Source organism: Chelonia mydas, chromosome 2 (genome assembly GCF_015237465.2).
Source record: "Chelonia mydas isolate rCheMyd1 chromosome 2, rCheMyd1.pri.v2, whole genome shotgun sequence".
NCBI lineage: Eukaryota > Metazoa > Chordata > Testudines > Cheloniidae > Chelonia > Chelonia mydas.
In genome coordinates this window covers 117,202,667-117,217,426 of record NC_057850.1, presented here as the reverse complement: position 1 = coordinate 117,217,426, position 14,760 = coordinate 117,202,667, and the positions used below count along the sequence as shown (strand labels likewise).

At 40.3% G+C, this 14,760-nt stretch overlaps 1 long non-coding RNA gene across 1 annotated transcript in view; it reads left to right on the top strand.

The window, feature by feature from the left end:
• Positions 1–2,699: 2,699 nt before the first annotated feature.
• LOC122464565 overlaps positions 2,700–14,760 on the top strand; it is a 44,859-nt gene continuing 32,798 nt past the window's right edge. The window contains exons 1-2 of the long non-coding RNA XR_006288729.1: positions 2,700–3,029; positions 14,559–14,760. This is a non-coding gene — a long non-coding RNA (uncharacterized LOC122464565). The remainder of the gene's footprint in view (positions 3,030–14,558) is intronic.

The window sequence follows — 14,760 nt, the reverse complement described above, 5'->3', positions numbered from 1 at the left end:
GGGGGTCCTTTAGCACACAGCTGAGCTGGGCCACAGCTGTGTACTAATTGGGCCATGGCTTGAGAACAGCTGGTCTCTGTGGATGAGTATGATATAAATCCAATACACAGAATAAAGAATGTGAAGGATAATGGTTGTAGCTGGCACTTAGCCATTTCTTGGTTCTAACCATGGAATCTCCTTCAACTTCAAATAAAAACATCTTTGAATTTCTATACCTATTTTTATTCCTCTTAAATTTTCTCACAGTTGTATGAAGCTCTAATCCTGCCTCTAAATAGAAATTATAATGTGATGCCTTGTTATAGTGATCTTAAAATAAGAACAGTGACACAAAGAAGACTATGCATGAGAATGTCTGCTTCTGTAATAATTCTGCTTATACCCAAATCATTGTGTGGCCTTTTAATCAAGAGGGGAGAAGTCTAGGGTAAACTATTGCTTGGACGGGTTTAATAGTGCTTGCAGAATATTTGGTTAACCTAGTTCTTTACAAGGTCTGTGGCATAAAGAGCTGTTTGTTCCCCATGCTTAGATCTGCAGGTGGTGATCTAGGGGACCAGCCATGTTTTGATAACAAAGCAAATGAGAGCAACTGTTATCTAACCTATGTCTTAATAAAATAGTGGTGCTTCAAAGGGTACATCTATGCTGGAATAAAAGACCCGTGGCTGGTCTCGGTCAACTGACTCAGGCTCGCAGCACTTGGGCTGTAAGACTGAAAATTGCAGTGTGGATATTTGGGTCCAGTCTGAAGCCTGGGATCTGGGACCCTCCCTCCTCTTGGGGTCCCAGACCTTGAGCTCCAGCCCATGCCCGAATATCTACAAAGCAATTTTACAGCCCCACAGACAGAGCCCTGAAAACCCAACTCAGTTGACCCAGGCCAGCTATGGGTGTTCAATTGCTGTGAAGACATACTCTAAGAACTTAACTGTGTCCTCTGACTCTCTCATTAAAATGCCCATCACCATGGTATCTGAGTACAAAAAAATGTTCATAGAAGACTTTTGTAGGCCCAAGACCCCTATGTCTTTGTGTAGTATGTCATAGAATCATTGAGTTAGAAGGGATCGCTAGGGTCATTGGCTCTAACCCTCTGTCAAGATGCAGGATGTGTTGCGTCCAAGACAGGTGCCTATCCAGACTCCTTTTGAAACTTCCAGTGAAGGAGCTTCCACAACTTCTCTAGGCAGTCTGTTCCATTGTCCTACTGTTCTCACAGTTACAAAGGTTTTTCCTGAGATTTAATTTAATACACCTATGTTTAGATTTAATCATATACTCACTGTACAGTCATTGTTGGGAATGAGTCACCATTGTTCAACTTTACTGAAGGCCTTATTAAAATGTTGTTTATTTGAGACTTTTTCAATATCTTTCTTTAAAGATGGTGGGCCAAACTTAGAAGATATGTAAGAGAGACCTTTTAAAACTAATGTAGACTCCCTTATACTCACGAGACTGACTTGCACCTGCTCTCCCCATGAGTGGGCGGTTCTAAATTAGTCTAACCTATGCAGCAAGGAACCAAAAGAAGGTGTAAGTTAAGTATTTGGAATGTAATTTAAACTAACTTAGTGAGTATAAATAGAACTAAGGAAGTCCAAGTGTAAGAAGTTTTAATGTAAGGGTCTAACTTCATGCATCATTCAGAATTTGGTCCTATAGCTATAGCTGTAGAATTGTTAAAAGCAGACATTTGGACAAACACTATAAAGAATTATTTGAAGTGCCTAAAAGCCATAGCTTTTCTTTGCCTGTTGCTGGTGGTACTGCTGGAGGAGAGCAGAAGAAAGACCTGCGGATGAAAGGGGAGAGAGTAGATGCCAAATGATTACCATTATCTTTCCAGTTTTGCTCTTCATATTTTTGTTGGGTAAGGCGAATTTGTTTAGTAAAGTGAATTGCCATGGATGTGCTTTTGCTGCTCCCCAAGAATAAGGAAACAGCAAAAAATGTGAGAAAAGTATCTAAAAATATATAACATGAGGAAGGAAAAGGAAGAGAAATATATCCAAACAAGCCTTTTGTGTATTACAATACTATTGTTTTTAAGACTGCCATTTTTAAATTTAACTGATTCCCATCAGCTTGTCCTTCATTCATGATTTTAGTTTTCTCCAGGTTCTTAATGTTGGAATTGTTGTTTCATTCCTGTATCTTTGTATCCATGATGTTTTATACTGTGATATCTTGAAATTGATAATATGGTCATTTTTATTTCCCCCTTTTATCTTTTCCTCATCATTACAAAGGCATTGTCTGAGACTTTTCCTGTGAGACATTTCTTTGTTGTGTGTTACAGACTTGCAAAGGCACCTCTGCCTGTACATTCTTGTACAATGTGCATTGTCTGCCTAACAAGGTTATTGTGACAGGTCCTGCTTCCCTGCCTGACATCTTGGCATGATTCTCCAAAGAACTTCCTTGTGCCCAAGGGCTTGTGCCAGTTTTAAACAAAATATGAAGAATACCAAATTATAGCTGCATAATTTTTGGTGAAGTCATTATTGTTACTGGATTAACTCCCTGTAGCGGGGCAGTTGCCCTGATCCTGAAAAAAGGTAGGCTGATTGGGTTTGGCTGCAGCTGTGGCCACTTGGTCAGTCAGGGCACAACTATTCCTGATAAAAGGGATGAGGGCGGAGCTGTGTCAGGGTCTCTCTCTCTCTCTCTCTGGAGAGAGAGAAGGACCTAGCTGCCTGAAGGAGCAAGGGTACGTGAGGCTGAGCAGTGCTGGGGAAGGGCAAAGGAGCTGGGGAGCTCCAGCCTGGCAACTCCCCAGGCTGAGGCCTTGGTTAAGGCCTAAGAAGGAACTGGGTCAAAGTTTTGGAGTACCATGTGTTCTTTTGCCCATGCTCTTTGCAAGAAGGGCGTAATGAAGTTCCATGCTTGACAGATACGATGTATTACAGCTCACTGCAAACTGTAGGTTGTTGTTGTGAGATATTTGCTTAGTTTTACAGTCCTTATAGTGGTAACTTGGCCTTCTATGTGCTGTGCAGGAATGGTAATCTACAAGACAGGTGGGTATATTTGTATAGTTTCGCAAATGAAACTGTCTTTTAATACTGTTAGCTCAGTGGAAAGAAGGAAATGTAAAAATCTTATTTTTTTGAAATATGCATGTGAAAGAAGGCACATAATGACCCTAATTCTCTTTTTACAGCCCTCTGCCTATTAAATCACTGTAAATAATAAATAGTGTTGAATGTTTAGAGGAAAAGTAAACTACATATAGCTTTTAAAGAGCATTTTCTGCCTTGATGGCTTCAGATATTACCAACAATGATAAATCCAAGAGAGAGAACTGTAAATTTACTTCTGTGATTTCTCATTTAATTCTTCCATCCTCCCTGCCCCCAATAGCTTTTTAATGTCAAGGATCTATCTTTTTTGTTAATCTCTAATGAAAAGGGAAAAAAGAGAATAGTTAGAAAAGAAAGGAATAAAGGTGAGTGGGGAGAGTAGTTGAAATACATGGTGTGAACCTATGTAGCATAGGGGAAAATGTCCTTTTCCAAAACATAAAATGTGATAAGATGCAGCCATCTTCCTGTTACATGAACAGAGAAAAGCTGCAGGGAGTGTACCTATGAAATGAAGAAGGAGACAGAGATGGAGATATGCCTGCTGTATATCACAATGGTATATTACATCTATTGGCCTGCGTCCATGAGCCATAAATGACCCCCTTTCACAAACTATTTTGTGCTTAAGAAATATTTTGAAGGAAATTTAGTCACATTGCTAAATATAATTTCAAAGGCAAAAGAAAATAAAGGCCATTGGAAGGAAAGCAGGAAGCAACACATCTTCTAAGAGTCCTGAGGATGAAGATCCAAATATATGGGCCACATCCTGGAAATGGAGCAAAGCCCAAGTGAAAGGACTTTGGTTGAGCAGGGCTAGGGAAACAAATCCTCCTCCCCATTTTTAGCTACAGATCTTCTTACCAATATAGCCAGTTTGTGGCTGGCTGTTGTATGCTGTGGAGGTAGCAATTTACAGGTTGTCTGCTTCTTTCTTCCAGCAGAGATCTGGTCCATATAGATTTTCAGTATGCAGCGACCCACTGACTACATGTCCATAGGCCCATTTCCCTCACTCCACGTTGCATTGTAGAGATCCACCTTAGAGACCTCCTCCTCAGTGCACAGGATGTTGGGAATCTCCCTGAATGGGATTTTCACTGCCTGGCCTACTAATTTAGCAGAAATAATATTTCTGTGGCATTTGGGTGCTTCATGGCTGCACAGACCTCTTAGAATCTGGGCCTATGTCTGCTTAAATATAAGCAGATCAGAAGTGGACCAACTCTCATCCTTCCTGCTGAGTGGCTCTCCAGATACCTTTCCCCTTGAACCCCAAAAGGGGTAGTGTTTTGACCCAAAGTGGGTGGGTATAATCGGTGCAAAACTCCCAGAGGCGCATATGTAGAGGTAAGGAGTTGCAGAATTTCATGAGGACCTGACTGAGAATAACCTTATTCTGTGTCAACACTAGCATGGTGGAAGAATGCAAAGCATTGTTCTGGGAACATTGTTCACATTTTTGAATGAATTCTGTTCTGCTGTATCCATGGCCCATGTGTGTTTGCTTTTCACAAACATTTGTGTGATCAGGTTTTTCCAGCAAAAATGCTCATGGAAATTTGTGACATTTGTTACCTCTTTTTCCATCACTGCTTGTGAACAGCGTGATTCCCCTTCCCCAAATGTATGTATGTATTCTTTGCTCACAAGCAGTTCATAGTGAGTATTCAATATGTGAAATTGTCTGTTTTGATTGGGCAGAGGAGAATCACATGTTGCACAATGGCCGAATGTAACTCTTAGAATCAGGCTTCTGTGTGAATGTTAACAATTATGGGCCAGCTCCTCCGACGGTATATTGGCACCTCTCCATTGCACACCAGCATACGGCAGCTCAGAATCTGGCTGTATGTAATCAAACTTAGCATTCTGAAAATATTCTGCAATATGCACTTCAAATTTGCTGTTTCAGCAAAGCCTTCTGCTAGACTATTTGTATGAATTGTGCACAGTCAAAACAAATTCAAAGGAATTCAGAGGAATACTTATGGCAAATATGTTGTAGTATCTGATCCAGAACCAGTGAGCAAAAATGCAAGAATGGGAATTGAGTGTAAAAACGTGGGGAAGGGGTGCAGCATTTTGTCATGAAAGCTAGTAAAGTTAGAAGCATGTCCTAACTAGAGCAGTGCAAATCTGGTGAAAGATTTCACAAAAAGTTTACTATTTTCTTTGCACAATGTCATGCCCCTCCAATTCCACGTGTAATGAAATCGTGAAATGTGATTAAAAACTACTATGTTTGCATCAAAAACATGCAAACATTTAAATATTATAGATTCTGAGATTTTTTTTAAGGCCAGAAAGTACCATTAGATAGTCTAATCTGACCTGTAGAGTACAGACCAAAGAATTTCATCCCGTTCCTCCCATGTTGAGCTCAATAACTTGTGTATGACTTGAGCATACGTTCAAGAAAGGACCCAATCTTGATTTGCAGACTTCAAGGGCCGGTAGTTTGTTTTCATGGTTAATCGCTCTCACTTAGTCTGAAATAATTTAAAATAATTTATGTTCCATTTCAAATCCTGAAAATCTAAATCACTTTTCCATCAAAATAGGTCCAATATCATTAAGAAATATCTTCATTTGCATTGGAAAAGGAGTCCTTTTCTAACAACAATTTCAAAGATATAGGAAATGTTTAAGTGACGTGGGCCTGTTATGAGTTCATAAAAGAATGTGGGGGGAAATCCCCCAGAAATGTTGTTTTCATCTGTTATTGTGAATAATTCTCACACCTCTAATCACAATGTTTTTTTGATAGGGGACTGAGTCAGTGTTTTGACACAGACTTTCCACAGGTTTGACATATTTCTCATTTCCCGGACAGATAACACACAATTCTGAAGCCCCTATTGTATAATGTTGCCATGCCTCATAGTCAGGTATACTGTACTGTTGAGTGAAATCATTAATTGTTTGAAAGCATCATAGATATCTGATGTAGAAAACAGATTTTTACAGCTTTTAGACACACAACAGTAATCTGCTTCTGATAGTACACTACCGTAGGCGGGTGGTTCTCAGTCAGGGGTATGTGTACCCCTGGGAGTATGCAGAGGTCTTCCAGAGGGTACATCAACTGATCTAGATATTTGCCTAATTTTATAACAGGCTACATAAAAAGCATTAGCAAAGTCAGTACAAACTGAAATTTCATACAGACAGTGACTTGTTCATATTGCTCTATGTACTACACACTGAAATGTGAGTACAATATTTATACTTGGGTAAAAATAAAAAATATAGGGTAAAAATGAGAACATAATTAATTTTTCAGTATAATGTGCTATGACACTTTTGTATTTTTACATCTGATTTTGTAAGAAAATAGTTTTTAATTGAGGTGAAACTTGGGGGTATGCAAAAGAAATCAGACTCCTGAAAGGGGTACAGTAGCCTGGAAAAGTTGAGAGCCACTGCCTAGGCAACCGTCTCTTTACATACCATATTTTAAAAGTGTCTTGTATCACAAATATGTTTAATCTGGAGTGATCCATCATGACACAATCTTGCATATTATCTGTTGTAAACTTGGTCCGTTGACACAGATACACGTGCTTCTGATAATACAAATATCATTACAAAGAAAATTTTACCTCCAATAGGGTAAGAAAATTAGTAGGGAACCCATTGTATCTTTTGACTATTGGCGTTCAAAATGCAGTTTTGCAAACTACTCCCAGAGCCCTGCACCAAGATCTGTATTTGTGAAAGGGCATAATCTGCTAGATATTCTTTTGCTGCTACTCTAGTGCTGAAAGATTTGTCAACATTTTCGTGTTGCACATTCTTTCTGCCAAAGGGCAGCATTTGGCCCTATATATGCAGCCAACATGCAGCACTGTATATTTTTGCAGCACAATTAATAATTTCTGTTTCTTCTCCATTTCACAGCATATTCCAACTGTATATTTTACTTTTCCAGTCCATTTTAGCAATTGCTTAAGTTTTCTCCACTTCTGTCATTTGAATAGAATTTCTCTGAAAAACTGTCCACAGTTATTTCCTATTCTAAGTATTGTGGTATTTCATATACCACTGTGTGTAACTGTTGGCTAAGTGGTAGCCAGAAAATTTCCCTCAAAATCTATTAAGAGAAAAACAGGAATTTATTAATTGATTGATTGCAAATATTTTTGTGGGATTTCTTTCCCCATACTCCATCCAGAGCTGAAATCCTGGTCCCCATTGGAGTTTGGCCATTGACTTCAGTGGGATAAGGATTTCACCCCAGATCTCTAGCTGGCTGGAAGATTTTAACTGAAAACTGGTTTTGACAAAGACAGGAGCAATGTAACAAATACTTTGAGTCTAAGAGTGTTTCAAATAATTGTTTCCTTTCCCCTTGATTTACTCTATTTTCAGAGTGCCACACTAACAGATTTTTAGAATTTTTTTCTCTTTAACCTCTCATTCCCTCTCTGCCCTATTTTCTGATTCTATCGAAATCCCTTTTCCAGTTCATAATATCCAAATCTAAAATTGCCTTTTGTTAATGTTTATTCCCCTGTGTTTTTTATGTATGAAATATGCCAAAGCACTAACAGTTGTTCTAACTACTGCCACTGAAACCAGTGGAAGCAGAATTACATCAATGCTTTTGAAAATCCCACTCAGATGGGTTTTGGATAGCAACTGAGACAGTCCTTTCCTTTCAAAGTCAATGAGAGTTTTGCTGCTGACTGCAATGGCAGCAAGACTGATATGTATTATAAGGAGAGACCCACACAGTAGAGCCTCAATATAAAATTGTGTTTGTGGGATTGAATCAATGAGATGGTTAACAATTGTTATGAAAGGAAACTATGTTCACTCATGCACCACTTCTGTTGTCCCCGGTTTAACATTTTACCACACATTTCCATTATTTCTAGTGCCGGGTAGGCTTCCAAGATTTAGAGATTCAATTCAAGTAAGTATCCAAATGTTCAGACATCTCTCTCAATTCATCAAAGTATTTCTTGGCCTGAAAATAATCCATCTGGAAATAAGGTGAGAACAGATTTTCTTGCAAGGTTTCTAGTAAATCTAGTTTTTGGAGGAGTTGGAAATGCTTCAGAAGCCGTACATTTCTGATTCCTGCCAAAGCCTGGAAGTACAGGAATTACAATTAATCTTGCCCCCCCCTCCACCCGCAAACACACAAAAGCCTCCCTAATTCCAGTTCTATAGGAATTGGTGTGTAGGAATACCATAGATAGAGACAGATCCTTCTTGAATCACAAAAATGTAGATTCTGTTTAATCTGACATTTGGATGAAGACTCAAGCTAGCTGTTGTTCTCTTGGAATCAGTTTCCCATCACTAGTTATTTTATGTGAACAGTAGCCATGGGCCCAACACAAAATCCTTAGCCTGAATATTTCTGAATTTTAGCAGGGTTTAGGGATCTCGATCTGCATTATATTTTCTACACGCAAAGGGGAAACAGACACTTAGAATTATCTTTATTTTAGATGAAAGGAGCAACAAAACCTGAAAGAACAAAAGCAGAGTCTCCATGAGAGAGCACAATATATGTATCATCAGTGACATGTCTGCACTGAAAAGCATTTTAAATGGTTGCGTGTATACACACACACATGTTGCACTCCTAAACATACTATAATCTGGATGAAAAATTGGCAAATGGGTATTTGTGTTAATGATGGGCTGATCCAAACATCCCTGAATTTGGTGGTATTTGAATTACAGATTCAGATTTTGGGGCTTGAATCCATGTTTATTTAACAAGTTAAAATAAAGGATAGACCCATGTTTTTTCACCTAGAATTTGCTTTAGTCTCTTCTTGACTTCTGGTACTCTATTCCTTTTGTCTCCACTCCTACAGAACTTTATTTCCTGCCTAATTTTTTAATCTCTTTCTATTTGAGCCCTCTGGTTATTTAGAGACTTTTTATGGGTGCATTATTTCTGAATTTTCCAATTTCCTCCTCTTCTTCCTTTAGGCCTGTGCTCAGCAGCTGCGTTTCTCACTGTATGAGGATAAATACTTAGATGTGGCTTAATTGTGCCCAACTGCAAATGGTCAATGCCCAGCTTCAGTTTTCAAATGTCAATAAGCAACCTTGACCTTTTTTGACCATAGTAGTACTATATGGGTTTTATGTGAACTCACCATGATCCAAATCAGCATTAGCTAAAGTTCACTGTGTGCATAGGAAAGTAAATTGTGTATCTGTATACGTTTGACAGCAGAATATAGCCCTAAATTTATTGTCTAGGCCTGTCATTTATTTATGATTCCAGTGATTAAGTAGGATTTTAGTGTTTACAAATGATATGTTTAGCAGCAGTGTAGTAAAAGTTGTCATACATTATGCTTGGGTGATTTCACATGGTTATGATATTGGTTTGTTATTGAGCTTAGAAGATGGGGTACTGGGTGAGAGTGCGTGGAATTAAGCTCCTGGAAGCATGTATATCGGGGTGGCCAAACTGAGCCTGAGAAGGAGCCAGAATTCACCAATGTACATTGCCAAAGAGCCACAGTAATACGTCAGCAGCCCCCCATCAGCAGCACCTCCCACCCACCGGCAGCCCTGCCAATCAGCACCTCCCCCTCCTTCCCTGCACCTCCCAATCAGCTGTTTCATGGCATGCAGGAAGCTCGGGGGCGGGGGAGGAGCAAGGGCACTGCAGGCTCGGGGAGGGGGTGGAGTGGGGGCAGGGCCTGTGGCAGAGCCAGGGGTTGAGCAGTGAGCACCCCCCAGCACACTGGAAAGTTGGCGCCTGTAGCTCCAGCCCCGGAGTCGGTGCCTGTACAAGGAGCCGCATATTAACTTCTGAAGAGCCTCATGTGGCTCTGGAGTCACAGGTTGGCCACCCCTGAGGGTATGAACCCAGCTTTTGATGTTATCTGTGGCACAGAAGAGATTCAGAGGTCTCACTAAGAAAGCTCACTGATGGGCAATGGAGTCACATGGTTAATGATGGAAGTAGGGTGTTTCAGGTAAGGCTGAGGCCAGTTTTAAGATTATTTATTTAATTTACAACAAAATGCTGATGCCGGTGTAATGTAGCCAGGCTGTAATGCCTATCTCAGTTCCTGCAATTGGTTCCTGTCTGTGAGACATAATACAAAGTGACACTGCATGATATCCGATCTGGTGTGTAGCAACTTTAAAATTCCTGCTGAAACTTAATCCATTATAGCATGGGAAGGGCCAGTTTGCTATAAGCAATATATTAGTTATACAACACAGCACCAGGGTTCCATCCTTTCCTTATTTGACACTCTGTGACTGGCCTACCCTCTGACCATGTCTGTATACAAGAGAAACAAGCGGAGAAGGGTTGGAGGAGAAAATGGCAGTTTTCATTGCAGTTTTGCCACCTGTCTAACAGGGGCTGCTGTTCTGGCTGTTAAACAGCAGTTGATTAGCTGTGTCTTTAATTTGTCCCCTGGCCAGCTGTTTTCAGTGAAGCGCAGTGAAGCTGGAAGGATGCACAGAGTGCAGGTGTGTAGAGGAAGAGCCTGGCCAGTACTGATGAGGGGGAGAAGAGACTGTTTCTGCTCCCCAATCTGGTCCCCTCCCCGCCCCCTGGCATGGGAAGGCAACGAAAAGAGGCCTATGCTTTATGGAAGATTATTTTTCTTTAGATCTGTATGGGTAGCTATGGGAGGGGAGGGACTAGAAGTTCAACCTGGTGTCCTCCCCCACATTTCAAGTCAGCTCAGCTCTTTGGGGAACATTGGAAAGGACAGGAGAGAATACAGAAGTGATAGAACAAGTACAGAGGAGATTAGAGTACAGAGTACTCTAGTACAAGTACAGAGATTTGTGCTGGAAATGGCCCAACTTGATGATCACTTTAGATAAGCTATTACCAGCAGGAGAGTGGGGTGGGAGGAGGTATTGTTTCATGGTGTCTGTGTATATAATGTCTTCTGCGATTTCCACAGTATGCATCCGATGAAGTGAGCTGTAGCTCACGAAAGCTCATGCTCAAATAAATTGGTTAGTCTCTAAGGTGCCACAAGTCCTCCTTTTCTTTTTGCAAATACAGACTAACACGGCTGTTACTCTGAAACCTACAGAGGAAAAGAGAGGCAAGGATGAGAAATGAAAAAAAAGGAAAGACATGAAGGAAGAGGATGGATCAGGGAAAGCTTAGGCAGAAATAGACATGTTCCTAAAGGACATCATTTTTTCCACTTAGTGATACTGTTAAGTATACCAACTAAGGCCTGATTCTGATGCTGTTTTACTCTCCATTGGCTGCAGTGTAGCCTCTCTTAATTTGCGTTAGTGTAGAATCAGAAGGAGATCCTGTTCTCTTCTGAGGTGCAATCCAGACCACTAAGGGGTTAAGTCACTGCATGCCCTATAACTCAGGTGCCTTAAATGTTCTTCTGCTGTGGCTCACAGCCCAGACACCAATAGCCAGCAGATGAGTCTGTAGTTCCCTGAGGGTATGCACTGCATTAAAGGACCTCTGGCATGTGTGTGTCTGGCCTGGTCAGCTAACTCGTGGGGCTCAAGCTGTGGGGCTATACAATTGCAGTGTAGACGTTCAGGCTTGGTCTGGAGCCCAGACTCTGAGACTTGATGAAGGGGGTGGATCTCAGAATCTGGGCTCCAGCCTGAGCCCAAACATCCACACTGCTATTTTTTTAGTCTCACAGCCAGAGCCCCATGAGCCTGAGTCTATTTACACAGGCTCTGAGACTCAGAGCTGCAGATTTTTTTGATTGCAGTGTAGACATACCCTGTGTGTCTATGTGCTGTGCAACCCTGGTTCAGCACTCTTGCCACAGCAGCCTCTTGACAATACAACAGCCCCACTTAGCTCTTCACCAGCCTTGGTTACTATTTGCAGGATGACCCCTGTACACCCCCAGTCCTGAATTTCCCCCATACCATCTGCCCTAAAATGTCTAGCCCTCTCCTGGAACACTCAGAGAACTAATAAGGTTCATTGCTCCTTTAAAGAGACAAAAGTACAGTTTATCACTTTAACTGGAGCTAACAATTCTTTCAGTTCAAATGCAGAACCAAGCTGGATTATAGTATAAATAAAGCACGTTTATTAACAAAAGGACATAAATAAAGTAAAAGGGATTGAAGGTAGAACAGGTTAAACACATTTTCTAGTGGCTAAAACTTAACTCAGCAAGCTACAGCTTTTGTTCAAGGTAGATTTCTTACTAATATTTTTCTTTCCAGCCATGGCTGACTTTCTCTTAGTCAGGACCTCCCACAGAAGTGCAAGGTGCTGGTTTTCCTGGTCTTCCTAGGTGTAAGATCTTTACCGAAGAGGTTTTTCCACATATATTCGGTTTCCAGACACTTCAACACCCTTGGCTGAAGGACCCATCTTCCTCCGCTTGCAAGAGCTCTGGCCCCTTGTCTGCCCTGTGATGGATGCCAGGATGGCTTCTCATTTCTTCTTATATCTTCCCAAACTCACTGTTTTGACCCCAGATTCAGGATGACCTCATGATGTTCTTCCCTTCCTGCAGACTTCCCATGTCCTTGCTGATCTGTATGTAAATAGTTTCCGTTGGTTTTGGTCACCTTTTGCTTAATTTAATTGGAAACTGGTGGGTAGCTGCCTTCCCTGCTGTCTGGGAGAAAACCTGTTTCTCCCTGTGTTTGATCACAGACTTTAAAGTATAATATCAGTGAATATTCATAATTCCTCATATAATATTAATACGTACATTTTACAGTGATACTAATCACCAGTGGGTCATTAGCTTTCAGAAAAGACCTTACTTGATACACATTTATAATACAGTAATACTGTATACGGTCGATTAAATTGCTTATCATTTGGGGTTCAGACCTCCACAAGAGGCTATCTCCCCCACTTATTAGGTTGATGGGTTTTTTTAACTTCTATGTAAATGTATATCCATTGTCTCTGCCTGATGATCAGGCTGATCAGACAAACAAATATACATTCCTTTGTCTAGGGCAGACTGTGCTTATGTGTTGCTTGCCAAACACATTTTAAGAACATAGTTCTAGCACATATTTATAACTCTTTGTAGACACGCTGTGCATATATCATGCAAGAATATTAATGATCAGTGTTATTAGTTTTCCAACGATATCTTACATGACACCTTTTAGATACAGATTATGACAACAGTGTGTTAGGTGTAGCAAGTATGACAGGCCTGGTGAGAGTTGTTCACACCGAGTAGTGAACCACCAATGGGTCTCTGTCTCACAGGTCCTAAAAATTTAAATACTGCAAAACAGCCTTATCTTCTTCCCTTAATTTTTCTCCAGGACTCCAATGCCAGTTAGTTGGAGTTCTGGTGAGAATCAACAGTAGTTTATGACCTTAAATTCATAGACCTGACCTCAGACCCTGATTAAAACTGTATAACTTGGTCCTCTCCACCGAACAATTGTGAGACCCCTGCTCTGGGGTCAGCTCAGCCGCATCTGGATCTCCTTTTAATATTGTTTGTATTGAAAGAGCTGTAATAAGGAGTGACACACAGCTGCTAAGAGATTGGTATTTATTTCTTGGCCTGAGTCACCTGAAATGCAGCAGTTTTCAAAGATCAGACCTCATCACCTGATCCACTGACTGGTGGCTGCTGTTACCGGGGCAGAAAAAGTTTAAAAATAGTCTATATTAACTTTAAGATCCTTGACCAATGCAAACTGATGTATGCAGCATAGATAAGTCATTTCATCTCTTTGTGCCTGAGTTTTTCTGTCTGCAAAATGGGTGGTAATGAAATTTACTTCCTTCGTAAAGGGCTTTGAGATCTTTTGATAAGAACCCAGAGCCAGGTAATTAATACAGTAATAGGAAAGAGGAATGGATTTTACAAATCTAATTAATGCTCTTGAAGCCTGATCAAAAGTGCTGTTTTCTTTTTGCATTTCTTTCAGCTTGGGCAATGAAAATAAATTAAGTTTCACTTTTGTTTCTAACCAATCTCACTTTCAGTTTCCCATGTAAGAGAAAAATATTTTTGTTGCAAACACTGCAGGAAATGTTTATTTCTTCAAAACAAAAACCAAGAAGAAATTAATGGACACTTTTCCCCCCAATTCTGTAAAAGGTTATGCATTGTTGCCAAATCTTGTGATTTTTATCACTAGTGTTGTAATAAGGAATGGTCCTATAAAATCCCCAGAACCTAGAGTCCAATCATTAAGCAGAATTTCAGCTTTCTTTAAAAAAAAAAATAAATAAAGTAAGTTTTAAGCACTTGTAGTTTCAAAGATAGAACTTGAAAATGTGACTCATGTGTATTCTAAAGGCTCAAAGCTAAACCCTCTCCACCCCAACCCACCAAAAAAACCCACATTTTATATGGGGGGGGGGACACCATAATGAATTTCACATTTTCTGCTGTTATCCCTCCAAATCAGCAGAGTTATAGACACAGTGCACCTCTTGTGTTGGTTTTTAAAAAAGGCATTATTGAAAACCGGTGACTTTTGTTGCTGACTTTTCTGTTTCCATGTCCTTTGTAGTGTGAAGGTTTATTCTATGTTCTGGTGGAAGAGAATGGTATTTTCTGTAAACTAGTGCACCTCAGCTGGCAGAAAGGAGAAATTCAATGTGAAGATGAACAACTGAGACCTGAAAGCTGTAGGGTACAGGACTTCATTTTTTCAACAAGTTGATAAAAAGGCCATCCTAGGATCCTGGTGGAATGCTGTAACAATTCTAAAA